Below are 27,015 nucleotides of genomic sequence, written 5' to 3'. Positions count from 1 at the left end.
ATTTATGTCTCTCTCAAAGAGCAGCCCAAAGCCAGAGTTCCCTGTTGGGGGGAGTTTTTCCACCATGCAGTAATTCAGACACCCAAGCTTCTTTCACCCATGATCCATTATCCTCCAGGCCCTCTGCATCCTCTATGTCCAGCTGGCAGAAAGGAAAGTGAGAATAGAGAAGGCAAATCTGCGTCTTAACCATGGCGGCCCGGATGTGGCCTCCACCATTCCCACTCACTTTCCTTTGCTGAGAATGAATCACATGACTCCATGGAGAGGAATGGTGGGGCTGGGGAAGATGGCCCTTGACTGCGGAGCCGCTTCCCAACAACAATTTTCTACTACGGAAAAGGGAGCAAGCATTTGGTAGCCACCAATCTTCTTGGTGAACACTTGCTGTCTTAAGTGTGTTTTTAAGAATTATTCCACTGCAACTCGAATCTCTTTGGTGTTTTCTCTGACAAGAGTCCCCATCCAATTTGTTTCCTTCTAATATGGCACCGAGTATATTCTGTGAATTTCCTGAGTGACTGGCCTCACATCATTAGACCTTTCACAGATTTAAAATCTAGCAAGGAAAATAAGGTTAACAAAAATAAAAAGGTTAAATAATAATAGAAGGCCAGCACAGTGGCTCATGTCTCTACTCACAGCAATTTAGGAGGCCAAGGTGGGAGGATTGCTTGAGCTCAGGGGTTCAAGACCAGACTGGACAACAAAGCGAGACCCTGTCTCTACAAAACATTAGCCAGGTGTAGTGGAGCACATCTGGAACCCCAGCTACTCAGGTGGCTGAGACAAGAGGATGGCCTGAGCCAGGAGGCTGAGGCTGAGGTGAGCCAAGGTTGCGCCACTGCACTCCAGCCTGGGCAACAGAGAGAGACTCTGTCTCAAAAAAACAAAACAAAACAATAGAAGGCAGTATATCATTACATGTGCAAAGAACAGGACAGATGGTAAGTACAATGTGTGTTCAGAAGAGGGAAAGTGGCCGGGCACTGTGGCTCATGCCTATAATTCCAGCACTTTGGGAGGCCAAGGTGGGCAGATCACTTGAGGTCAGGAGTTCAAGACCAGCGTGGCCAACATGTTGAAACCCTGTCTCTACTAAAAATACAAAAATTAGCCAAGCATGGTTGTGCATGTCTGTAGTCCCAGCTACTCAGGAGGCTGAGGCACGAGAATCACTTGAACCCAGGAGGCAGAGGTTGCGGTGAGCTGAGATCGTGCCACTGCCCTCCAGCCTGAGCAGCAAAGCAAGACTCCTTCTCAAAAAAATAAAAAAACGAGAAAGAGAGGTTCTGTAATCAGATGAAGTAAACATGTGTAGTTCACTAGAATCTTTTTTTTTTTTTTTTTTTGCGCTAGGTTTTCCTTTTTTCCAAAAAGGATTTTAAGTTCCTCATTAACCAGACAAATGTTTGAGTATCTATTTGTTGGCTGGCTCTTACTAATATTTAACTCACATCTCCCTATATCACCTATGCTGGTACAGAGCATATAGTAAACACTGGCCTCTCTCTAATTCTACTTCAGAAATACCTTATGTCCATTTCTCCATATGCACTCTCCATCCCTAGCCTATGAACAATGCCTTCTTCCTTCTTGCCTAGCCTACTGAAATGTACTCCCTACTGGGCTTCCTATTTCTAATCTCTGACCTTTTTAACTCATATCCACAAATCACCAGAGTTATCATCCTAAAACACAGGTCAGATTGGGACAGACCTTGACAGAGAACAAATTCCGTAGGCCTTCATATGCTGTGCTAGTTTGTTTTATGCTCATAAATTCCTCCCATCCCAGTTTGTATGCTCCTTTGCAGTGTGACCTTGCTGCTTCTCCCTTGGAGGAGCTGGAGTTCGTTTTTCCACCCCCTTGGATCTGGGCTAGACTTGTGACTTGTTTTGACAAATACAATGCAGCAGACATGACCTAAGCGTCCTGAAGCTTAGGCCTAACAGGCCTGGCAGCTTCTGCCTTTGTTCATTTGGAAAGCTGCCCTTAGACTCCAATGCAAGGAAGGCAGTCTGGCCTAGTGGAAGATGACAGGCCACATGGAGAAGAACTGAGGCTCTCTAGCCAGCAACCATTCCCCAACATCAACTGTCAGACGTGTGAGGGAGGCCCTCTTAGGCCTTCCAGCCCAGCTGTCACTAACTTATGCAGACACATGAAGGAGCCCAGGGGAAAACAACAGAGGAATACCCAGGCAACCCATGGCATCATGAGAAATAACAAATCGTTCTAAGCCACTGAGTTTTAGGGTAGTTTTTTATTTTATTTTTATTTGTATTTATTTATTTATTTGAGACAGGGTTTCACTCTGTTGCCCAGATTAGTGTGCAGTGGCATGATCTCGGCTCACTGCAACCTTCACCTCCCAGGCTCGAATGAATTTCCTGCCTCAGCCTCCTGAGTAGTTGGGATTACAGGTGTGCGCCACTACCACCCAGCTACTTTTCATATTTTTAGTAGAGATGGGGTCTCACCATGTTGGCCAGGCTGGTTTTGAACTCCTGACCTCAAATGATCCACCCACCTTGGCCTCCCAAAGTGTTGGGATTACAGGCGTGAGCCACCGCGCCTGGCCTAGGGTAGTTTTTTATACAGCAATGGATAACTGAAACAGGTAGACTCAATAGGATTGGTCTGAAGATGAGGGAGAAGATGTCTAGAATGTCTCCTATAAGCTGAGGTTTAAGGAAATAGGCAATGAGTGTCGATCAGAATGTAAGCATTGAGAACATATGGGATATTCCAGTAGAGATGTCCAGTAGGTAAGTGAATACCTGGCTCTGGGGCTGTCTGGCTTGGGCCATCAGTGTCAGTAATAGGGAGTGGATTAAATCACCCAGGACCACCCAGTAAGTGAGAGGAGGCAGAAGTCAAAGGTCAAAAGACAAAACCTTGGGGAGTGCTAACATTTAAGACTGAGCAAAGGAAGGAAAGCAGCAGCACAGTTTTGCAACACAAGTAAAACTGGATAGACTATGTTTATGAGCTTTACTTTTGTTCTTTACTTTTCTCTGGCCGGTCAAAAAAGGAAAAAGAAAAAAAAAGGCAGTGGAAGAAGCAAAGAAGATACCTGGGATAGGAACGTAAGGAAGTCCCAGGGACGTAATTAGTCATTTTCCAGATGCAAACAAGTCCTGGAAATGCAGGGGGTCAGTGATTTCCAAGTCCCTGGGGAATGCTTAGCCAAGAAACATAGCAATCTATGCAGAAATGGCAACTAACCAACCTTGCTATGCACACTCCTCTTTCACCAGGATAGAGATCTGAGAGGGACTCAAGCAAATTCAGAGAAAACTAGACAAACTACCCACTCTAGTCGACAGCAGAAGAGACAGAGATATGTGCAGAGGCAGCCATAGAAAGGCGCAAGTCAAAATATGCCAGAACACAGACAACACAGTGAGGACAGAAATAAAGATACATGGCGAGGCATGCCTCTTGACTGTCCTATCTCTTCTTCACCTTCATATCTCTCTCAGACACATCACTGTAGCTTTATGGACTCCTGTCCTGTGGGAAACTAGATGATTACATTTATATTTCAGGATATAAGTGTATATTACACACTTATGCCAGAGTCAGAAACTCCCCATCCAAAAACTGTAACAGTTTAAATTAACAGAGCTGCTGATGCTGTTTACAATATGTAGGGAGAAAGAAAGAGAGAGAGTGGGGGAGAGAGAGAGAGAGAGAGAGAGTGTGTGTGTGTGTGTGTGGTGATCATTGCATATCCTCAAAAGAAACTCAGCTATCTTGGATCTAGTCCCCTAATTTTATAAGTTTTGGATATTTTTTGACACTAAGACTGCAGCATTGTTTACAACTCTCTGTCTTTTAACTGAGGATTCAATTTAACAGACATACTGAGCAGCCACATGGTGCAAGGCTCTACAGGGCATACACACATGTAGGCAGTAGTGTTCCGGTAGACCAGCATTCCACAGAAAGAGACTTGATTTATAGCATTTGCTTATGTTTTTGTGGTAAAAGTATTCCCACCACGGCTGATTTCAAGCTACCAGTGGTTTAATAACTGAGGCTCATTAAAATCTTGAATATTTAGCATCCCTGGGTCTAACATTTAAGAATGAGGAAATCCGGCCAGGCATGGTGGCTCATGCCTGTAATCCCAGCACTTTGGGAGGTCAAGGTGCACAGATCACAAGGTCAGGAGATCGAGACCATCCTGGCTCACATGGTGAAACCCTGTCTCTACTAAAAATACAAAAGATTAGCCGGGCGTGGTGGCGGGTGCCTGTAGTCCCAGCTACTTGGGAGGCTGAGGCAGGAGAATGGTGTGAACCCGGGAGGCGGAGCTTGCAGTGAGCCGAGATTGCACCACTGCACTCCCCTCTGGGCAACAGAGCGAGATTCCATCTACAAAAAAAAAAAAAAAAAGAGGAAATCTGAGGTACCCAAGACAACAGCCAGCACCAAGTGTCAGCTCTGTGCGTGAAACCATGTTGGTCCTTCCAGCCCAGCTGGCCCTCAGCCAAAGTATGTCCAGGGGAGACCAGCACCATAATCTCCCAGCCAAATCAAGGAATCATGAGAAATGGTTGTTGTTTTAAACTACTACATTTTGGGATGATTTGTTACACAGCAGTAGTTAACTGATACACACATAGTAGAGACTGCCTGAGGGAGGGTCAGTCTCTAGAGAAGCAGGAGCCTTTTTTGGCCTTCTTCTCTGTTAAGTTCCCAGGCCTAGTCACAAGCTTTCTGAGAAATTTCCATCCTTCTGTTTATTACGTCAAGACTTCCTAGACACATGGTACTAAATGCAACCACTGGCAGCTCTTATGCTCTTGCCCCTTTGAATGTGCTGCCAGTCCAACTTTTAATCAGACTGGGGGCTGAACAAAGGAAAGATAATATTTACAGGCAGTTGTTTTAGGAAATTTTGTTTTCTTGAAAATTAGGCTTGATGATTTCATCAAATGAAAGGAATAGGAAACACTGTAAGTGAGACTACCTAAGGCAGACGGAACATTTAGCAACGTCCTCCTCGTCTGTTTCAATATCTCATCTGGATACTGACATTTCTTATCTGTCCCACCATCAGAATTAGACTCTGAATGTCTCTAACTGATTTGTTAAATATTGACTGGATACAGTAGCAAGGAGCCAGGGTCCATTTTTTTCCCATGACACCCCATTCCTAAAGTTAGTATTTTGTGCAGGTGATACCCTCTCTTTATGAACACTTTTGCAGAGCAAGCCCCAGTTGGACTCCTCTAGGGGATTTTCCTACTAAAGATTTCAAAAGATAAGATCTACCTCTTTGGCCTGTGTACCTTTATCACGTGTGAAATACTGGTAATTTCAAAGTATCAGGGACCAGGGCAACGACAACAAAAAAACTCTTCAAAACATCCATTTCCTAGAGAAAAGCTAGAAAATTATTATTACAGCCCGGGCGCAGTGGCTCACGCTTGTAATCCCAGCACTTTGGGAGGCCGAGGCGGGCGGATCACAAGGTCAGGAGATGGAGACCACGGTGAAACCCCGTCTCTACTAAAAATACAAAAAATTAGCCGGGCGTGGTGGCGGGCGCCTGTAGTCCCAGCTACTCGGAGAGACTGAGGCAGGAGAATGGCGTGAACCCGGGAGGCGGAGCTTGCAGTGAGCCGAGACCACGCCACTGCACTCCAGCCTGGGCGACAGAGCAAGACTCCGTCTCAAAAAAAAAAAAAAAAGAAAAAAAAAGAAAATAATTATTACAAAAGCCAAGACAGTGTTTTCTCCTGGGAGGAGAGAGAGGGCTAATGGGGGTGAGGTGCCATGAGGGAGAAGCCTTCAGGTCATGTTCTAATTCTTACCCAGGTGGTAGGTCATATGGTATTTGGACTATAATAATATTTTTAAGCATCTGTGCAATTTTATGCTTTTTGTGAATGAAGGCTTTATTTCACAATAAGAACAAATAACCAATTTAAAAGTAATGCATTCTGCATTCTGATTTCTTATTGTATGAGCTGGGAGCTTGTTAGAAATGAAGACTCTTGAGCGCACCCCAGGCCTACTGAACCTGCTGATCCCCAAGTGGTTTGTCTGGACATTGAAGATTGAGCAGCACTGACCAAGATTAAAAGACAAGTCACTAGTTCCAAGATATTGGAAAAGTCACATTATCCTTATGCCTATGTCACATCTGTAAAATGGGCGTAATAATGCCGATCTGGCCTCCTTTCCAGGCTGCTGTGAAGAGGATGTGAGATCATACATGTGAGAGTACTTTGAAAAAAACCAGTAAAGCATCGTATACATTAGGTCTTATTATTACCTTGGGATAGCGTCCTGAAAGAATCAATTGCAAAGAAGAAATCAGTTATCATTATCATCTTACTTTATACTTTCTGCCTCTGCGTTCCTGGCAGCTTCGTGCTTCTGGATTCTGCTCTGTCAAAACTTGCTTTCCTCCCTGCCTTGAGGGTATTACCAGTTTCACAACAGATGCAAGGTCAGCCATGCCCTTTGCAAGGTCTCTGGAGCAGATTACGTCTTTCAAAAGGCACTGGAGTCCCCAATTTAACTTTCTGACAAATCAAATCCATATGTTTGGCTAAGCCTGTTGTATGACAACAGCGTCTGGTCTCACCTGGGCTGAAGCTGAGCTCCAGCAGGAACCGGGAACACCAGGCAGGCATCAGATGCTTTCAATTGTTCATGGCTCTTGGCTTTAATTTATTTTAATTTTTTTGAAGTTTAAAAAAATTTTATTTTATGTGCAGAGAGCTAGCAGTGGTTTCTTTTGTTGAGCAGCTGTCTTGGATAATCCATTCAGGGAAGATCACTTAGTCCAACTTGATGAAGGCTATAATCCCTTCCATTCTGATGGAAACACGGGTGGCACATATTGAGGTTATATTCCCAGATCAAACCTGCTGGTTTGACCAGACACAGCAAGAGCAAGAACCCTGGCCAAATTTTCTAGGGTAGTTCCAGCAGAGCTGCTGATGACACATCTCTGAAAAGAGGGCAGTAATTCTGTGCTCTGCACATTGTAAGGACTCAAAAAAATTGTTGGTGATGAATATGTGCATTATTCCAAATATGACATTCAATCTTCTCAACTTCAAAAGATAAAAAACAAAACAAAACAAAACAGGTCCAAATGGACTGGTAACTAAAGCACTTACTGGTGAGGCTTGCCTAGGTTTTCTCTCATTAGGGTCCTTCTACTGAGTTTCAGGAGTTGACGTGATGTTGATATTTTAAGGATGCGGTACTTAAATGCTAGACATTCAGATTTTGTGCTTCATTATTCATTCATCTCAACACATATTGGAAGGCCAGTCTGCACCAGGTTATATACCTGGTTGTATTTGTGTTCTGTCCATACAATATGGGGAGATATAGGGGCGTGTGTGTGTGTGTGTGTGTGTGTGTGTGAATGTGTAATTGTTTTTAATGACCATATTAAAAGAAAAAAAAGAAAAGAAAAGGAAGGTGTGTGGTGAAACTGTTGAGAACTTCCCCAGTGCCTATTCCAGAGTTAGGCCCTCCTGGTCCAATCCCAGCACTACAAATTATTAGTTGTGAGACTTTGGGCAAGTTACTTAACTCATTCAGCTGGATCTAAATGTTCTCATCTGTACAACTGTGACAAAAACAGGACCCATTTACTGTAAATATTAAAAGATGTAAACCATGTGCCTGGCATGTGATAAGGGCTCCATAAATGTTAATTTCATGATAAAGAAAGGGACTAGACATAAACTTTGGGGGCAAAAAGAACCCTATCAAACTTGTAAATGTCACTATCACGATTATTGACACTCTGTTGATGATGTTGTGCAGAAAATAATTAACGTAGCAGGCCCGAACTACTGCCTGCGAAAAGGCCGGCTTGCAAGGTTGGCCCTTGGCTGGTATGTGGGAGAGAACTGAGATTTTGTGAGGGTTCCCACTATTAACTTATAAGAGTGGTTCATCGTGTCAGGCTGTTTGTGCAAACAATGTGGTTTGTGCTGAACACCTGCTTTCTTCTGGGAAGCCAGAATTTCCGTATGTGCCAGGTTGGGGCTGCCTACATGACCAGGCTCCGGTAAAAACCTCGGGCACCGAGTCTCTAACGAGCTCCCTTGGTTGGCAACATTTCACACCTGTTTTCACATACAGAACTTGCTGCTGGGGGGTTAATTTATCCTTTGTGATTTTACTGACAGAGAAGCCTTAGAAGCTTGTGCCTGGTTTTCCGCAGACTTCATCCCAGATGCCTTTTCTCTTTGCTGATTGTGCTTGTTATCTTTTTGCTGGAATAAATCATAGCCATTAGTGTTACGTGACAGTAGGCTGAGTCCTGTGAGTCCTCTTAGTGACTCATTGAACCTGGGGATGAGCAGAACTAGTTATCTCTGAAGGAAACATATTTGTTTGGGAAAGAGTGGTATCACAGCATCATCTAATTTAATGTAGGTAAACAAACATATCATTTTCAAAAAATGACCAGAAACATAGGATCTGAAAAGTGTTCTTAAATGAGTAAGGGATAAAAACCCTCCAAGCAGCATTGTGTCTTCAGTGACCCTTCTCTAAAATTATAAAAATATTAAGAGTCTTTAGTGCTGTAAAAATTATACACTGTAGGCCGGGCACGGTGGCTCACACTTGTAATCCCAACACTTTGGGAGGCCAAGGCGGGCGGATCACCTAAGGTTGAGAGTTCGAGACCAGCCTGACCAACATGGAGAAACCCTGTCCCTACTAAAAATACAAAATCAGTCGGGCGTGGTGGTGCGTGCCTGTAATCCCAGCTACTCGGGAGACTGAGGCAGGAGAATCGCTTGACCCCAGGAGGCGGATGTTGCAGTGAGCTGAGATTGCACCCTTGCACTCCAGCCTGGGCAACAAGAGTGAAACTCGTCTCAAAAAAATAAATAAACTAAACTAAAATAAAATTATACACTGTAATGTATAGAGCAGGGGTGTCCAATTTTTTGGCTTCCTTGGGCCACATTGGAATAAGAATTGTCTTGGGCCACACACACTAACACTAATGACATAAGATGAGAAAAAAAAAAAAAGGCCCAAGCATAAATCTCATAATGTTTTATGAAACTTTACAAATATGCGTGAGGCCACATTCAAAGCCATCCTAGGCCCACAGGCTGCGGGTTGGACAAACTTGGTATAAAGCAGAAGGCAGCAATGCAGAAATTTACAATTTTTAGGTCATTGTACACTAAAAGCTCCCTGGCTCCCACTCCTACTCCATACACCTCCCTTTCTACCCCGTTCCCTCCCCAATAGTCTTGATTTCCTTCCAAGTGTCTGTGAAGCTAGTTTTGGTATTCACTGACCAATTTTGTATGGTTTGAGAGTCAAATGTGAATGTATCACATATAGATGTTTCTAGACTATTCTTTCAGCAACAATTTGAAATATACTTATTCAGCATGAACTAACTGAATACCTTCTACATGCCAAGCTGACATGTAAAATTATTTGGTTTAACATGAACCCTGCACTTTTTATTATGATACCACAGAATGCAGCTTAAAAGCCCTTGTTAGGCAAACCTCTCAAAACCCTGTGTTTTATTTTCTGTCACAGATGATCAACAAAAGCATGTATTTGGGTAGTGTTGTGCTGGCCTTTGTATCAAATGAACTAGTCGAGCATTATTTTTTATCCCTTTGATAGAATGCAGATTTCCCATTAAAAAAGCAAATCTTTCAGGCTGGGCTTGGTGGCTCACGCCTGTAATCCCTGCACTTTGGGAGGCCGAGGTGGGTGGATCATGAGGTCAGGAGATCGAGACCATCCTGGCTAACATGGTGAAACCCTGTCTCTACTAAAAATACAAAAAGTAGCCAGGCGTGGTGGTGGGCACCTGTAGTCCCAGCTACTTGGGAGGCTGAGGCAGGAGAATGGCATGAACCTAGGATGCAGAGCTTGCAGTGAGCCAAGATTGCGCCACTGCACTCCAGCCTGGGCAACAAAGCGAGCCTCCATCTAGGAAAAAAAAAAAAAAAAGCAAATCTTTCATTTTATAAAGATCTTTTTTTTTTTTGAGACAGTCTTGCTCTGTCACCCAGGCACAGTGGCACAATCTCGGCTCACTGCAACCCCTGCCTCCCAGTTTCAAGCAATTCTCCCTGCCTCAGTCTCCTGAGTAGCTGGGATTACAGGTGTGCACCACCATGCCTGGCTAATTTTTGTATTTTTGGTAGAGACAGGGTTTTGCCATGTTGGCCAGGCTGGTCTTGAACTCCTGAGTTCAGGTGATCTGCCTGCCTTGGCCTCCCAAAGTGCTGGGATTACAGGTGTGAGCCACCACGCCTGGCCAAAAAGATTTAATGAAATGATACTTCTTTCCAGCTGGTTAAATTTAAAACACTGGAAAAAAAAGTTTCATGCAAGACTGTTCTCCAAGTCTGGGCTAGAGCAGTTTCATTTGAGGGTGAGCTGATTGCATTGGTATTTAACTCACAGCCACAAGCATTTGTCCACACAGGGGAGAGAAGCAGGCCCTTGTAGCCCTCCTGATTTGCCTGACAGTGCCATGAAGATTGCTGCTGTATTATTGCTGCTGGCCCTTCCCTTAGTGCTGACAGACTTCAGGGAAGAGCTGTGCCAAAACTGTTAGTATTTTCCTCTTCAGTTCTCAAATTAAGACATTCTTTGATCTCCTCATGACTCCACCTTCTCTTTTTTTTGAGGGAATTTGGAGGCCTACGTTCTATAACTGGCAAAAAATGATGGAGACAGAGAGCAAATGCATCCAGCTGCAAAAGGAAGCAATGCATTAAGTCAAAGCAGTATTTATTTACTGAGCATCGGTGCCACCTAAACCCTGGGTCAGGAATAAAAAAGTAAAATGTGACCCTTGCCCTCCAGGAGCATATAATGAGTTTGTATTATACAAGACGTTTTGGTATCAGGGAACAGAAGGCCACTTGGCCTGGCTTATGCAAAGCCAGGAATTTATTATACACAAAGGAAGGAAAGCTTCTGCGTCTCAATGAGGGATAGAACCCAAGAACTGGATGCTAACAGGAACCAGTGTTGCGCTCCTTGTCTCTTGGAGGCCCCAAGTCTCTCACAGCTGCTTTTATTCTGAGCCTCAACTTCGTGCTCACTTCCTGGAGATCAGTTTTATCTTTGGAGATGAGCAGAGGCTGTTGTTATACCTGTGATGTCACTCTTCCCCTTTTTCTCTGAAAAGAGAGTTTTAGCTGAACACTTTGCCACTCAGCTGACAGATGCACCTCCAAGCTTCCCTTGCTGTTAATTGTAGGCATTTACTAGGCTCTAGCCAATGCGATATGGGCAGAAATGATATGTACAACTTCCAGGTTACACTCTTAAATAGAAAGGAATGGGCGCCTCCTTTCCTGTTTTTCCCTCCTTGCTGCCTGGGTGTGAATAAGATGGCAGGAGTTGAAGTCATTGTCTTTAACCTAGCAATAGAATTACAGGTGGAGAATGGCAGAGCAACAGGGTGAAAGGAGCCTGGGTCCCCAACTCCATGGAGCTAATGTGATTATTAGCCCTGACCCAACTGCTTAGCCTCAGACTCTTATATAAGAGGGAAACATAGATCTCGTTTGAGCTAGTATTATATTGGGTTTTTATTGAGAAAGCCAGAACCTGCAACCTAACTTTTAAACCTGCTTTCTCTGTTTTTCTACATATAAGATTGCTTATAAATTTATAAGACCTCAGTTTAAGTGACCAAACAAGAAATTCAACTTCAAATACCCATGTAAGAGGATCAATTGGGGCATCTTCAGACTTCTAACCAGCTAAACTTAGAGGGGAGAGTAAAAGAATACAAGCCTAGCTACGGGGGCTACTGTGGGTGGGGGTAAAGTTGGGGGGTCATTTTCAGCGGAGGGTCATCTACTTTATTGACCATGCTTCTATATTGAGACCCACCTTTCTTAGAGGTATTTGTGTAATTATTTTAGAAGGAAATTATGTATAATGTGTAAAAGCCAAGCCTATGCATTAAATGGAATAGTGAGTGAAAAGGAAATTTCAGAAATTGGAAGGGAAACTGACATCTCTCTATCAATTAATAAAGTCTCCTGTGAGTGTGAAGATAGACTGGCTGGCTAGGTGGTGAGCTTGTTTTCCCACACAGATCTTCCAAAGCTGCTTGGTCTGTCAGAGAAGATGACAGTCACAAATAAAGAAGAAAGGCTCTTTAGTATTCGGAGCTGTGTTTTCCTGCTAGATCCTCAAAACAGACATAATTAGTGTGTTTATATGAGATCTGTTTAGTAGCTAGGAGAGAGTTTGAGATAAAAGGAAGGTGTCTTAGTCACCTTCCTGCTTTAACAAAATAACATAGACTGGGTGCTTATAAACAACAGAAATTTATTTCTCACAGTTCTAGAGGCTGAAAGTTCAAGCTTAGGATGGTTGGGTTCTGGTGAGGACCCTCTTCCTGGCTCGCAGACTGATGACTTATTTTTGTATCCTCACATGGAGTAGAGAGAGCAAGCTAGCTCTCTGATCTCTTCTTATAAGGGCACTAATCCCATTCATTAATGAGGGCTCCAACCTCACGACCTAATAAGGTCCCACCTCCAAATACCACCATACTGGGGATTAGATTTCAACATATGAATTTCGGGAGGACACAAAAATTTAGTCTGTCACATTCTGCCCATGGCCTATGGTCCTGAAAACTTATATCCTTCTCAAACACAAAATACAGTTGATCATTCCATTCCAACAGCTCCCCAGCCTCACCAATTTTTAACTCATTCTGGCATCAACTTCAAAATCTAAAGTCTGAAGTCTCATTGAAGTATTATCTAAATCAGATATGAGTAAGACTCCACATACAATTCATACTGAGGCAAATTTCCTCTCCAGCTGTGAACTTATAAAACCAAACAAGTTATGTACTTCCAAAATACAATGGTGGAACAAGCATAGGCTAGATATTCCTATTCCAAAAGATAAAAATAGGGAAGAAGAAAGGCGTGACGGGTCCCAAATAAGCCCAAATCTAGCAAGGCAAACTCCATGGGTTCTTTTTTTTTTTTTTTTTTTGAGACAGAGTCTTGCTCTGTCGCCCAGGCTGGAGTGCAGTGGCGCAATCTCGGCTCACTGCAAGCTCCGCCTCCCGGGTTCATGCCATTCTCCTGCCTCAGCCTCTCCGAGTAGCTGGGACTACAGGCGCCTGCCACCACGCCCGGCTAATTTTTTTTTTGTATTTTTAGTAGAGACAGGGTTTCACCATGGTCTCGATCTCCTGACCTTGTGATCTGCCCGCCTCGGCCTCCCAAAGTGCTGGGATTACAAGCGTGAGCCACCGCGCCCGGCCTCCATGGGTTCTTAAGTCTCCTAGCTCTGCGCTCTGTCCTCCAGGCCTGCTGGAGAAACGGTCCTGCCTTTGGGACCCCCTATGTGGCAGTCTCACCTTCCACACCCACTGAGGCTGCAGTCCCTATCCTGTGGCTCTGACAGGCAGGGGTCCTGCCCCCAAGGGTCTTGCTGGGTTGGAGTCAAGCCTGCACAGCTTTGAGTGAGGATCATCTGACCTGTTGAAAACAAGGCAACAGCTCCTCATTTCAAAACTAAGGAGGCAGCCCTGATGATCTGTGAATCGCTTTCACGGTCATTCTTCCCTTGTCTTGGAGAATAGTGCATATTTGCAGCCAAATAGCTCTAAGGTACTGTCCTGCAAAATCCAAGACTTCTGACATCCTTCCTTCATTCCTTCCCTCTCCTTCCCCTTCAAGTTAAACTGTCAGTTTATCTGTGGGGAGCTGATTAAATTCATGGTTCACACCTAATCTCCTTATTGAATGGTTTCTTGGCCACACACCCTGAGTGTCCTCTTCCAAATGTGCTTTTCATATTTTTTTTTGCAATACAGATCGGTTGAGAATTTTTCAGATAATTATGTTCTAGTTCCTTTTGCTTAAAAATTCCATCTTTAAGTCATTCTCTTTTCTCACATTTTACTGTTAGCGGTTAGGAGGAACCAAGCCACTTCTTCAACACTTTACTTAGATGCCTCTTCAGCTAAATATCCGTTTTATCACTCACAAATTCTACCTTCCACAAAACACTAGAACATGAACACCATTCAACCAAATTCTTTGCCATTTTATAATAAGGATCATCTTTTGGCCATTGTCTGATAATGTGTTCCTCATTTCTATCTGAAACCTCATCAAAATGGCCTTTATCATTCTTATTTCTACCAACGTTCTGTCCATGATTACTTATATATTCTCTAAGAAGATAAAAGCTTCCTCTAGAGCTCTTCTCTTACTATTTTGAGGCTTCACCAGAATTGACTTTAAACATCCCATCATGACAATCTCAGCTTCTTCTAGCATGCACTTTGAAACTTCTAATTCCAAAGCTGCTTTGACATTTTTAGGTATCTGTTACAGGAGCACTCTACTTCTCAGTATCAATTTCTGTCTTAGTTAGCACAGACATCACTAAGAAATTACCATAGACTGAGAAGCTCATACAACAAACATCTACTTCTCATAGTTCTGGAGGCTGGGAAGTCCAAGATCAAGGATTGGCAGATCCAGTGTCTGATGAAGGTTTTTTTTCCCTCGTTGCAGACTGCCAACTTCTTGTCGTATCCTCTTATGGAGTAAAGAGGGCAGGCTAGCTCTCTTACCTCTTCTTATAAGGCACTAATCCCATTCACAGGGCACCATCTGCGTGACCTAATCACCCCCCAAAGACCCCTCTTCCCAATATCGTCACCTTCGGTATTAAATGTCAATGAGACTTTTGAGGGGACACAAACATTCAGACCATAACAGAAGGAATGTTAGACTGAAGACCAGCACTTCTGGGGTATTGGCGGGATAATTCCCAGTAAATGAAATGAGAGTGGCGAAGGATGCTTTTCTTGATGGGAGCAGGGGATTCTTTGAGCTCATCCTTGTCTCTCTTCCCGTATTCTCCCTTGCAGCCAGCAACTAGAGTGTAATAGTTAAGTGAATGGACCCTGGAGCCCCTCTGACTAACCTGGGCAGGTCACCCTCTCTGGGCCACAGTTTCTTCATTTTTATCTATAGAAAGGATATAACATTACTCACCTCACAGGGTTTTGTTAGATTATAGGGAAATTTGTAAAAAGTGCTGAAAGCAGTGCCTGCACAGAGTCATGCTATCATAATTAATTAAGCCTCTAATAATGATTACTATTCTTTCATTAAGCAAATGATTAGTGCCAGGGTCAAGAGACCCAACTGAGATAAGTAACGTGCTCAAAGCTTCACAACTAATAATTGGTGTTGCTGGGTTTGACACAAATGCGTCTGACTCTAAAAAATGGGCTCTAGGGAGAATTCTTATCAATGTCACCACACACCCTCCCTTTCATCTTACTTTTTTTCTTTTATTACAGTCATCACAGTAATAAAAGAATTAGTCTTTAAATCTAAGGAGCATACACAGTCAATTGTAATACAGGGCATTGAATTCTATTATATAGATTAAAAACTAAAAGTCATGGGAACCCAGAAGTGTGTATTTACCCAGATGGAGTAGGAGGACAAAGGAGGCTTCCTGGAGAAGATGACTGATGAGCTCGGTGAGAGGGAGCCAGGTAAGACAGTAAGACAGAAAGAGGACCATAGAAAAAAAGGTTTTCTGGATACAGCTGCTTTACTGAATTACTAAAAGCAGGCCACTGACTAAAACATAGAATATGAGAGCCCTTTCTGCCAACCTAGTTGTCAGTGAGACATTCTGTGTGAAGAAGACTTTGTACACTTAGATGTTTGGAGTTTATTCTGGAAGCACAGGTATGTTCCATAATAGAAAGGCAAGGCTGATTGTGCAGCTGTCCTTGGGCCCGTGTGGTTCTGGTTAAGTAAAAGACCTAAGAACAATCATTTTGACTTTTTCTGAACTAGTTCAGATAATAAAACTCAAGCAGAGAAAACGATGACTTTCAAGGCATGGACTTTGTCTGTCTCGCTGCTGTCTCTTCAGAGTCTAGGACAGAACCTGGTACAGAGTTGACACTCAGATATTTGTTGAGTGACTAAATTGGATAAAAAGGTGTGCATTTTAAGAGCAGCACTTGTCAACCTTTGTTCATCCTTTGTGGGCTGATGTGGACTAGAACTTTTGGCTATCTTTGGCTTACACCTGAAGGAGCCAACAAGTTATTAAGTTACATATTAACCAGTCTTTTGGATGGTTGTATAAATGACTCAGCAGTCCTCAGGAGGTAACATTGCAATCTTAACTTACAAATAATAAGTGGACACCTGCTTTGTATTCAGAACTCAGCTAGGAACCAGTAAGGAACAGATATAAAATATAATCCCTATCCCATGGATTTAAGATACTATGCAGCCAGGTGTGGTGGCTCATGCCTGTAATCCCAGCACATTGGGAGGCCGAGGCAAAATGATCACTTGAGACCAGGAATTAGAGAACATCCTGGGTAACATAGCAAGACCCTGACTCTACAAAAATATAGAGACCTCATCTTTATAAAAATATAAAAATTAGCCAGGCATGGTGGCACACACCAGTAGTCCCAGCTACTCAGGAGGCTGAGGCAGGAGAATTGCTTGAACCTGGGAGGTAGAGGTTGCAGTGAGCTGAGATCGCACCACTGCTCTCCAGCCTGGGTGACAGAGTGAGACTCTGTCTCAAAAAAAAAAAAAAAAAAAAAAAGGAATTAGCTGGGCATGGTGGTACATGCCTGTAGTCCCAGCTACTTGAGAGGCTGAGGAAGGAGGATTGCTAGAGCCCAGAAGTTTGAGGTTACAGTGACCTCTGATTGAGTCACTGCACCTCAGCCTGAGTAACAGAGCAAGACTCTGTCTCTGAAAAAGAAGAAGAACAAAAGGTGTAAGGCCAGATGCAGTGGCTCATGCCTGTAATCCCAGCACATTGGGAGGCCAAGGCAGGTGGATTGCCTGAGCTCAGGAGTTTGAGAACAGCCTGGGCAACATGGTGAAACCTCATCTCTACCAAAAATACAAAAAATTAGCCAGGTGTGGTGGCACACACCTGTGGTCCCAGCTACTTGGGAGGCTGAGGTGGGAGAATCACTTGAGCCTGGGAGGCAGAGGTTATAGTGAGCTGAGATTGTGCCAAAGCACTCCAACGTGAGTGACAGAGTGAGACCCTGTCTCAAAAAAAAAAAAAAAAAAGAAAAGAAAAGAAAAGAAGATTTAAAGATGGGAATAGCACCCATGAAAAAAGAGCCGTTATTACCAAAGTTAATCGTGTGATAATAACTAATGCTGGTTTAACTCATACATGCCAAGATAAGAATACACAAATAACTGGGGTATAAGATAAATAACTGAGAGTTAGAGTTAGTGGTATGGTTTGAATGTGTCCCCCAAATTTCATGTTGGGAACTTAATTCCCCAATGTATATGTTGATGAAGGTAGGGGCCTTTGGGAGGTAATTTGGATTAAAGTTATCAGGGTGTGGCCTCTATGATGGGACTAGTGGTTTTACAAGAAAAGGAAGAGAGATGTGAGCTGACATGCATGTTCCTGCTCTCTTGCTCTCTTGCCATGTGATGCCCTCTGCCATGTTATGACACAGCAAAAAGATTCTCACCAGATGCCAGCACCATGCTCTTGGACTTCTCAGCCTCTAGAACCATGAGCTAACTAAAGTTAGTCTTTCTCTTTTTTTGGAGACAGTGTCTCACGTCATCACCCAGGCTGGAGAGTGCAGTGGCACGATCTCGCCTCACTGCAACCTCCGCCTCCTGGGTTCAAGTGATTCTCATGCCTCAGCCTCCCGAGTAGCTGGGATTCTAGGTGTGTGCCACCACACCTGGCTACTTTTTTTTGTATTGTTAATGGAGACAGGGTTTCACCCTGTTGGCCAGACTGATCTCGAACTCCTGATCTCAAGTGATCTGGCTGCCTCGCCCTCCCAAAGTCCTGGGATTACAGGCGTGAGCCACTGCTCCCAGGGGTAAACTTCATCTTTCTGTTGCTGTAACAGAGTACCACAGACTGGATAAATTATGAAGAAAATACGTGTAGTTAGCTCACAGTTTTTTTTTAAAGCAAGTTTAATTTCACCTTGGGAACATATATTTTGAAATAATAACATATTATCATTTAAATCCCACACAACCTTATTTTACAAAGGAAACAGCTGAAGCTTACAAAGATCATGTAAATAATCTACCTAAGGTCCACAGCAGACAAACTCAAGGCTGTTTTCTTAACTTCTACCCTGTACTGCCTACTTTATTTCAAAACTTTCATTAAGAATATGTTCCAGAAAACATGATGTCAGAGGGAAATAAATCATATGTACAATTGATCCATGAAAAACATGGGAATTTGGAGTGTGAACCCCCCGTGCAGTTGAAAATCCATGCATCACTTTGGACTCCCCAAAACCTTAACTACTAATAGCCTAGTGTTGATCTGAAGTTCTTACCAATAACATAGTCAATTAATATATATTATGTATGCGATGTACATTATATACTATATTCTTATAATAAAGAAAGCTAAATAACAGAAAATGTCCTTAAGAAAATTATAAGGAAGAGAAAATATATTTACCATTTATTAAGTGGATGTGGATCATGACAAAGGTCTTCATCTTCATCATCTTCACATTGAGTAGGTTGGGAAGGTGGAAGAAGGTTGGTCTTGCTGTCTCAAGAGTGGCAGAGGCAGAGGAAAATCCACATGTATAAGTGGATGCATGCAGTTAAAAAACCCATGTTGTTCAAGAATCAACTGTATATATAAAACCTTTATACTTTCTGAAAATAATTAGCTGGGTTTCTTGAAGTTTTTTTTTTCCTGTTTCTTTTTTTCCTTGTCTTAGTCCATTTATGCTACAATAACAAAATATCTGAGACTGGGTAATTTATAAACAATAGGAATTTGTTTCCCACAGTTCTGGAGGCTTGGACTCCAAGATCAAGTTGCCAGGGGGCTCAGTATCTATCTGGTGAAGGCTGTTCTCTGCTCCCAAGATGGCAGCTTGTTGCTGTGTTCTCACATGACAGAAAAGCAGAAGAGCAAAAGGGGATGAACTCTGTGTGAAGCTACTTTTATAAGGGCCTCAATCCTATTCATGCAAAAGAAGCCTCCATGGCCTAATCATCTCCTAAAGATCCCACCTCTTAATACTATTGCACTGGAGATTAAGTTTCAACATGAATTTTGGAAGACACATTCAGACCACAGCATTTCTGGTAAGACAACAGTAAAACCAGGCAATTCAAAGGAAAATTTTAACAGCTGAAATTGATTTTTTTTTTGGCATTTGGAATAATGCCTATAAATCACACCCATATCCTCTTCAAGCTGAGAACTGAAAGCAAAAATTGCTCAAATCAGTTTACAAAGCAGTTTCTCTAAAAATCTTTTTGAAAGAAAAAAAAACTTTTAGGTGAGGCTAAATATATATATATATATATATATATATTTTAATTTGTGATCATGATCCAAACTATTTAGAATGCAAAGTTGGAGAAAGAAATGGAAACTAGTATAGTGGCCAATTCTAAATACACACAAAAAAATGGAAAAATTCTTTCCTATTATGTTGACCACATTCCTTCTCTGAATCATAAAGCTCTCAGTTAAGCAAGTATTATAATCAGTGCTTATATATCTAAAATGGCTAGAAAATGTGCCCACCTACCTAATTTTATTTTTCAGGTGAGTTATTAGATGCACCATTCAAGAATTTCTATTTCTAAATCACGTCAATACTTAACTAATCTGGTCTTATTTTAACCTTTAATTCAGAAAATAAAGACAGATGGGTTTTTCAGGATCACAGACCCTCATTATTACTCCTTTCAGGCCAAAATCCTCATAGCCTTCAAAACCCTGCCTCATCTGATCTCTGCCTACCCTTCCCACTTCATCCTTCCCCCACTTGCTCAATGCCCCCAGCCACTTCTGTTTCTTTCTGTTTCAAGCTGATTCTCTCAATACACTTGCCCTGACAACGCCCTCTGCCAGCAATGCATTTCTCCCTTATGCTGTCAACATTCACATCTCTGCTTGAACATCACCTCCTCCCCAGACACCCTCTCTCAAGCAGCACACACACTCCCCAGCATAGTATCCATTCACTATCTTCACAGTGCTCTTGACTCCCTGAAATAATCTTCCTTATGCTATTGCTTGACTATGGCCTGTAACCCACCCCCTACTAGACCAAAAGCTCCTAAGGAAAGATCTTAACCCTCTCACTTATGATTGTATTCCCAGGGCCTGGAAGAGCCCTGTGCAGGACTGGCTCTCAACAAACAGTTAATGAGTCAATTTCATGAAATAAAGTTCACCAAATGATATGCCTCTAAAGATGCTTTAGAGCATGATATGATATTGTTATCAACTTGTTATTTTATATTCATTTATTAGATTGTTAAAAGATATACTTAGGCACATGAAAATGTTACAGAGTTTATTTGGGGAGAGAACAATTCATGAATTGGGCAGTACCAGGCGGCAAGGGGTTCAGCATTCCACCCAGGGAGCATGAGGTGAAACATTTATAAGTTTGTGAAAGCAAGGCCAAAAAAAAAAAAAAATTAGGTTAAGGTGAAAAGTCCCTTTGGCCTCATCTAGAAGTTAGTTGGTCACTTCTAATTGGTTAAGTTTGTTTCATTTTAGTGCTTACATTGAGTTGGGTTTTAGTTTGCTTGTGTAGGAACCTCAGGCACTGCTGCTGTCTCAGCAGAATGCTTCCCAATTAATTATTTTAACAAGATGAACATTTATTGAATGATTACTATGCATAAAGTGTGGGGGATACAATGTTGAACAGAATGGTTCCTGCCCTCCTGAAGTGAGTCATCTAATGGGAACTTGAAAAAAAATTACGTTACTTGAGTTTTCTGTTTACTATATTAGTGTATTTATTTATTTATTTATTTATTTATTTATTTATAGAGACAGAGTCTTGCTCTATTGCCCAGGCTGGAGTGAAATGGCATGATCATAGCTCACTGTAACTGTGTGGCTAATTTTTAAATTTTTTGTAGAGATGGGGTCTTGCTATGTTGCCCAGATTGGTCTTGAACTCCTGACCACAAGTGATCCTCCCCCTGGGAACCACTGCACTTGGTCAATGCTTTTAATACTATGGAAATAAATGCCTATTTTCCAAGCGTCTTCATTACCAAAAGGTAAACACATTTATTTTAAGAAACAGGTGCTAAGCAACTTTCAGCATAATCTGGAAATACTTTTCTTTGTCAGAACAGTGCTACGTGATGAAATTTAGACCATTAATACACTTTATTCCCACTGCCTCAACTAGTGAAAAGGAATTGCATTTCAATAGGGACGTTTCTGTTTACTGTTTACAAAGGAATTAAACTGCATTAGTATTTTGATACCATTTAAAATTATCTAAGGTTTTTGATAAGCAACAAAGAAGACTGGAATGTGACACTGGAATGTGAGTCATTCTGCATTTCAAAAGATTGCTGAGTTGAGATTCTTGATGTTAAACCTACTTCTTACAAATAAAAGCTTTTAAGCTGTATCCTTATCGAAATCAAGAACACAAATTATTATAAAGAAGCTAAAACTGAGCACCTGTATTTGATAGAGGTATTATAAAAGGCAGTGGGGCCTGGAATTTTTGATTCTCCTTCCCTTTGATAATAAATAAATGTAGTAGAATCCTATTCCCTAAAAATGTAGGTGAGTACATACACACACAAAAATAATTGCATAAAAGTCTTGTGAAGGTTATGAACTCCAGAAAAAGACAACCCTGACTGGGGCCTCTCCTCTCTTCCAGAACTTCCTTTTGGGACTGCCAAGTCCTGTGGCTGCTGTCAAAACACTGTTTTATTGTTAACACCAAATTTAGAGAATCAGCAATGTCTTTGAACCTGAATGACAATAGATAAAATTAGTGAGGTATTCCCAATTGTTTCAAGCAGGAATAAGGCAAGGAGAGAGAAGAAACAACACAGACACACACACACACACAGAGAGAGAAAGAGAGAGAGAGTGGGAATAAATGAACATGGGAATGAGGAGAGGAAGGACAGCTATCATGAGAAAGAGAAAGTGGCAGGAGGAGTTTTAAAGGGAGAGGTGGTCTGTCTTCCTTCCCCACGTCCAGAATGAGCACTTCACTCCCTCAGCTCCTGCTAGCCCCTTCCACCCCCAGAACTCTCAGCTCTTCAGCTTTCCTGGCCCCTGCCTTTAGAAATCCTATAAATTCGCTTTTGCTTCTCTCAACCCAGCTATCTACTTGTTAAGGACTGCCCCCTTCTCAGCTTCCCTCCACTGGTGTCTTTCTTTCTGGTTTTTTTTTTTTTTTTTTTTTTTTTTGAGACAGAGTCTCGCTCTGTCGCCCAGGCTGGAGTGCAGTGGCAGGATCACTGCTCAATCAGCCTTGACATCCTTGGCTCAAGCAATCCTCAGGACTACAGGCACACACCACCATGCCTGGCTAATTTTTGTATTTTTAGTAGAGACGGGGTTTCGCCATGTTGCCCAAGTGGGTCTCAAACTCCTGGGCTCAAGTGATCCACCTGCCTTGGCTTCCCAAAATGCTGGGATTACAGAGATGAGCCGCTGCCGCCTGGCCTTAAACATGGTTTTCTAAATCTGCTCCCTCCATTTCTTCACTGACTCTTCCCTTCCTTACCCCAAAATGTGATTTCTACTAGAGCTGTGGTCTTGAGGCTTCTCCATAGAAGGACCATACTGAAAATAAAAGGCTCTTTTCCTTTCTGCATTTATCTTGTATGTTTCTTCAGCTTTTTCCTTAAAACTTTCTTCTTCCTTGTTTGCTGAGTTCATTTTAGTATTTTTTGTACTTGTTTGTGGTTTTACTTGCTCTCTTTTTCTTTTTCTCCAAATTTCTGAGCCACCCCAGAATTCAACTATTGCTTTTCTGTGTTCTTTACACTTCCTGTCTGAGGAAACTATAGATTATAATGACATAATGTGCCAAGAAAAACATAGGTTTCAGAAGCAGAAAAAAAACAACCTAAGCTCTAGTTCTGATCTTAGTGCTGTGTGACCTTAAACAAGTCACTAACCTCTCTAAGCCTCAGTTTCTTCCTCTAAAAAAAATGAGGACAATAATATTTCCTTCTAATTGTAATTTTGAATATTAAATGGGATAAGATTTGTAAAAATGACTAAGTGCTCATCATATTATTCATCAGGCAAGCAATTGTTGACCATCTACTTTATGCCAGATTCCATATAAGATCCTAGGGAATGATGCAGTGAAGAAGACATAGTTTCCTGCCCTAAATCTACTCTCAGTCTGGAAAGGGGCATGTAAACAAATAAATTACATGACACTGTGTCAGCAGCAACAATAGGAACATTTACAAAATAGAAAGGACACATAGAAAAGGGGCCGAATAAATCTCACGGAGGTTTGTGAGACAAGGAAGCCTTCTGGGAAAGGTGATACCTGAATTCAATTTTGAAGGATAAATGTTAACAAATAGAAGCAGAGAAAACAACGTATTCAAAGATACCTAAGTGTGAAACAGAATGGCCAATTCAGGGCTGTTTCTAGAATTAAAGCACAAGGTTGGAAGTGACAGAAGACAAGATTGGAGAGGTAGGGAGAGGCCAGATAATAGTCTTAGTAATAATCATGCTAATAACACCCAATGATTGAGAAATTACCCTGTGTCAGGTACTGGGGCATAATTAAGTGCTTTGCATATATGATTTTTAAAAATCATCGGCCGGGCGCGGTGGCTCACGCTTGTAATCCGAGCACTTTGGGAGGCCAAGGAGGGCGGATCACGAGGTCAGGAGATTGAGACCATGGTGAAACCCTGTCTCTACTAAAAATATAAAAAATTAGCCGGGCATGGTGGCGGGCGCCTGTAGTCCCAGCTACTCGGAGAGGCTGAGGCAGGAGAATGGCGTGAACCCGGGAGGCGGAGCTTGCAGTGAGCCGAGATCGCGCCACTGCACTCCAGCCTGGGCGACAGAGCGAGACTCCATCTCAAAAAAAAAAGAAAAAAAAAAAAAATTCATCATTATAGCAACTCTGTAAGTCAAAGAGCTTGGGCTTGGCCTGTGGCCAAAGGAAGAGCCACTAGACTTTTAAGTAAGGTAGTTATGATCCCATGCATATTTAGAAAAGCTATTGAGGCATCAGATTTTTAAAAATCATGGTGAAATACACATAAAAATTATCTTAACCATTTTTCAGTGAACAGTTCAGTGGCATTAAGTATATTCACACTGTTGTGCTACCATCACCACCCATCCATCCATAGAACTCTTTTTGTCTTGCAAAACTGAAGCTCTGTAGCTATTAAATGGTAACTCCCCACTACCTGGTCTCTTCATCCTCTAGCTGAATCATGCAGTATTTGGAATACTATATAGTATAGTAGAATGGAATCGCACCGTATTTATCCTGTTGTGACTGGTTTATTTCAGTTAGCATAATGTTCTCAGCATTCATCTTTGTTACAGTATATGTCAGAATTTTTTCCTTTTTAAGGAAATAATATTCCATTGCATGTATATACCACTTCAAGTTTTCTCATTCACCCACTGATGGACACAGGTTGCTTCCACATCTTGGTGGACAAAGGTATACAAGCATTTCTTTCAGACCCTGCTTTCAATTAGGTTGGGTGTATTCCTAGAGGCCTATGGTAATAGTATTTTTAATTTTTAAAGGAACTGCCCTGCTGTAAGGCTTTGGAGATGAATCAGGAGAAAAAGGCTAGGGGCGGGATGCCATTTTGTGGCAATAAGAACCTCAGTTTCAAGCTGTTGGGAGTGGACGAAAGGCAATGTAGTTGAGCAATTGACAAGATTTGGTTCCTAAATTGAGAAGAGGGAGGTAGATATTCTGGGTGACTCTCTTGTAGGATAGCTTCAGATTTTGAGAGATTTGAAGCTTTTACAAGTTTAGGAACCCTCCTTGAGATAAAAAAATAAATAAATAAAAAACCACGGATAAAAAATCAAGTGCAGGGCTCTAAAGGAATCGTGGAAGTGAGCAGCCTTGCAATACAGACTGGAGAGAGAAGAGCTTGTGCAGTGGGCATCATCTTTATTTGCCTCGCCAGCATCTCTTCCCTCCTTTTCCTTTGGGGTTGTGCGTCTTCCCTCTCTCAGCTCCTGTGGTGCTGGCCGAGCTGCCAACTTACCTCCGCACCTACTTTAGGCACATACCCGGACCTGCCAGCAGTGCCTTCCTCCTGGTAGCTGCAGTGATTAGCATGGAAATAGGTCGGTGACAGTGAGGCTCAATTCTGGGACTTTTGTTAGAACCGTTGGGAAGTTTTTCACTTAGAAGATTAGGATGTAAGCCTGGACCTTTCAGTGGTAAATTTCTCCCCTTGTGGGTAGGGCTGAGGGAGTTAGCAGAAGAGAAAAGGTACGTGGAGACACACTGGTTTGTCATGCCTTTGACTGAGTCCTTGAATCTAGCCATGCCCAATGCTACATCTCCTTGACTTTTATGTCACATGAACCACTAAAGTCCACTTTTTGTCCAAGTCAGTTTAACTTTGTTTTCAGCTTCCATATTTGTTTGCCATAAAGAACTCTGGTGGACCCTGTTTGGGTCATGTGCCTCCTTGGGCCCAGTGGTTGGCCTAGAGGGGATAAGGTAATCCCTTTGAAAAGTCCGCCACATGCTTGCCTCTGGTGGAAAAGGTGGCACACGATTGATGTACTAATAGTGTCACCTGGAGTAACTGGTGAGCACTCTCCAAAGGGAGGGGAAAAAGGAGCAAATGTACCTCACAAGAGCAATTTCAGGGAGCTTCCAGATACTGAACCTATGCAGGTTCCTGAAGTGGGGCATGACAGAGAGGCCATGGCAGTTCTGCTCCCCTTCTCCCATACTTCATTCTATGCATCTCTTCTATTCGGCTGCTCACATGTGTTTTGGAAAAACTGATTTCAAATGAAGATGGGCAACAACAAAGGATCACTGTCAAATCCAATACAACGTTGTTATTATAAAGGAAAAGATGTAAAGGATAGGAGCTTTTTTTTAAGACAGAGTCTCACTCTGCTGGAGTGCAGTCTCCCAGTCTGGAGTGTAGTGATGCAATCTCGGCTCACTGCAATCTCCACCTCCTGGGTTCAAGCAATTCTCTCGTCTAAGCCTCCTGAGTAGCTGGGACTACAGGTGTGTGCCACCCTGCTGGCTAATTTTTGTATTTTTAGTAGAGATGGGGTTTCACTATGTTGCCCAGGCCGGTCTTGAAGTCCTGGCCTCATGTGATCCGCCTGCCTCCCAAAGAGCTGGGATTACAGGTGTGAGCCACTGCACCAGGCCAGGGGCATTTTTATAATAAATTCCATAAAGCATCCCTCTTTGCCCCCTCAAAAAAGGGTGACTTCAGATTCTTCAGGAGTCTGGGAAGTTGGTTTTTGAGCAATCATTCTAAACCAGGCCTGGTTTCAAATCCCAACTCTGCTCTCTGTTAACTGTTTGACATTGACCGAGTTGTGTGCCATACTAAACCTTAGTTTTTGATTATAAAGTAGGAATAGATAATATTGATTATTATAGGGTTATTGCGAGTGATGCCTGTAAGTGGGGTGACTGTGATTTAGCATCTCAATGGGACACTTTTGAGGGTGAAATGAGCACACTATGAAGGGGCTTTATCAGGACTGCCTGAAACGAAAAAATATTAATAGTGCCCTTTCAGTCTCAAAAATACCCCTATTTGGGTGATGAATTTTGATCTCACTGCCTGTTATGTGCCTCTAATAGTGCTTAGCACATAGCAGGTGCTTAAAAGTCTCTTAGCCTCTGAGCCTTTTAGGGTCCCTTCTGCCTTTACCATAACTGATCATGCCTTTGTGGTTCTCTTTAATTCTCTGGCATTGTGGACTTGTTACAGGAACAGGGTCCCGATCCAGACCCCAAGAGAGGGTTCTTGGATTTCACACAAGAAAGAATTCAGGGCGAGTCTGTAAAGTGAAAGCAAGTTTATTAGGAGGAATAAAAAAATGGCTACTCCAGACTGAGCAGCCCCTTGGGCTGCCGGTTGCCCGTATTTGTAGTTATTTCTTGATGATATGCTAAACAAGGGGTGGACTATTCAT

Source organism: Symphalangus syndactylus, chromosome 12, assembly GCF_028878055.3.
Source record: "Symphalangus syndactylus isolate Jambi chromosome 12, NHGRI_mSymSyn1-v2.1_pri, whole genome shotgun sequence".
Taxonomy (NCBI): Eukaryota; Metazoa; Chordata; class Mammalia; order Primates; family Hylobatidae; genus Symphalangus; species Symphalangus syndactylus.
The sequence above is the reverse complement of the archived record's forward strand: the minus strand, read 5'-3'. Positions refer to the sequence as shown.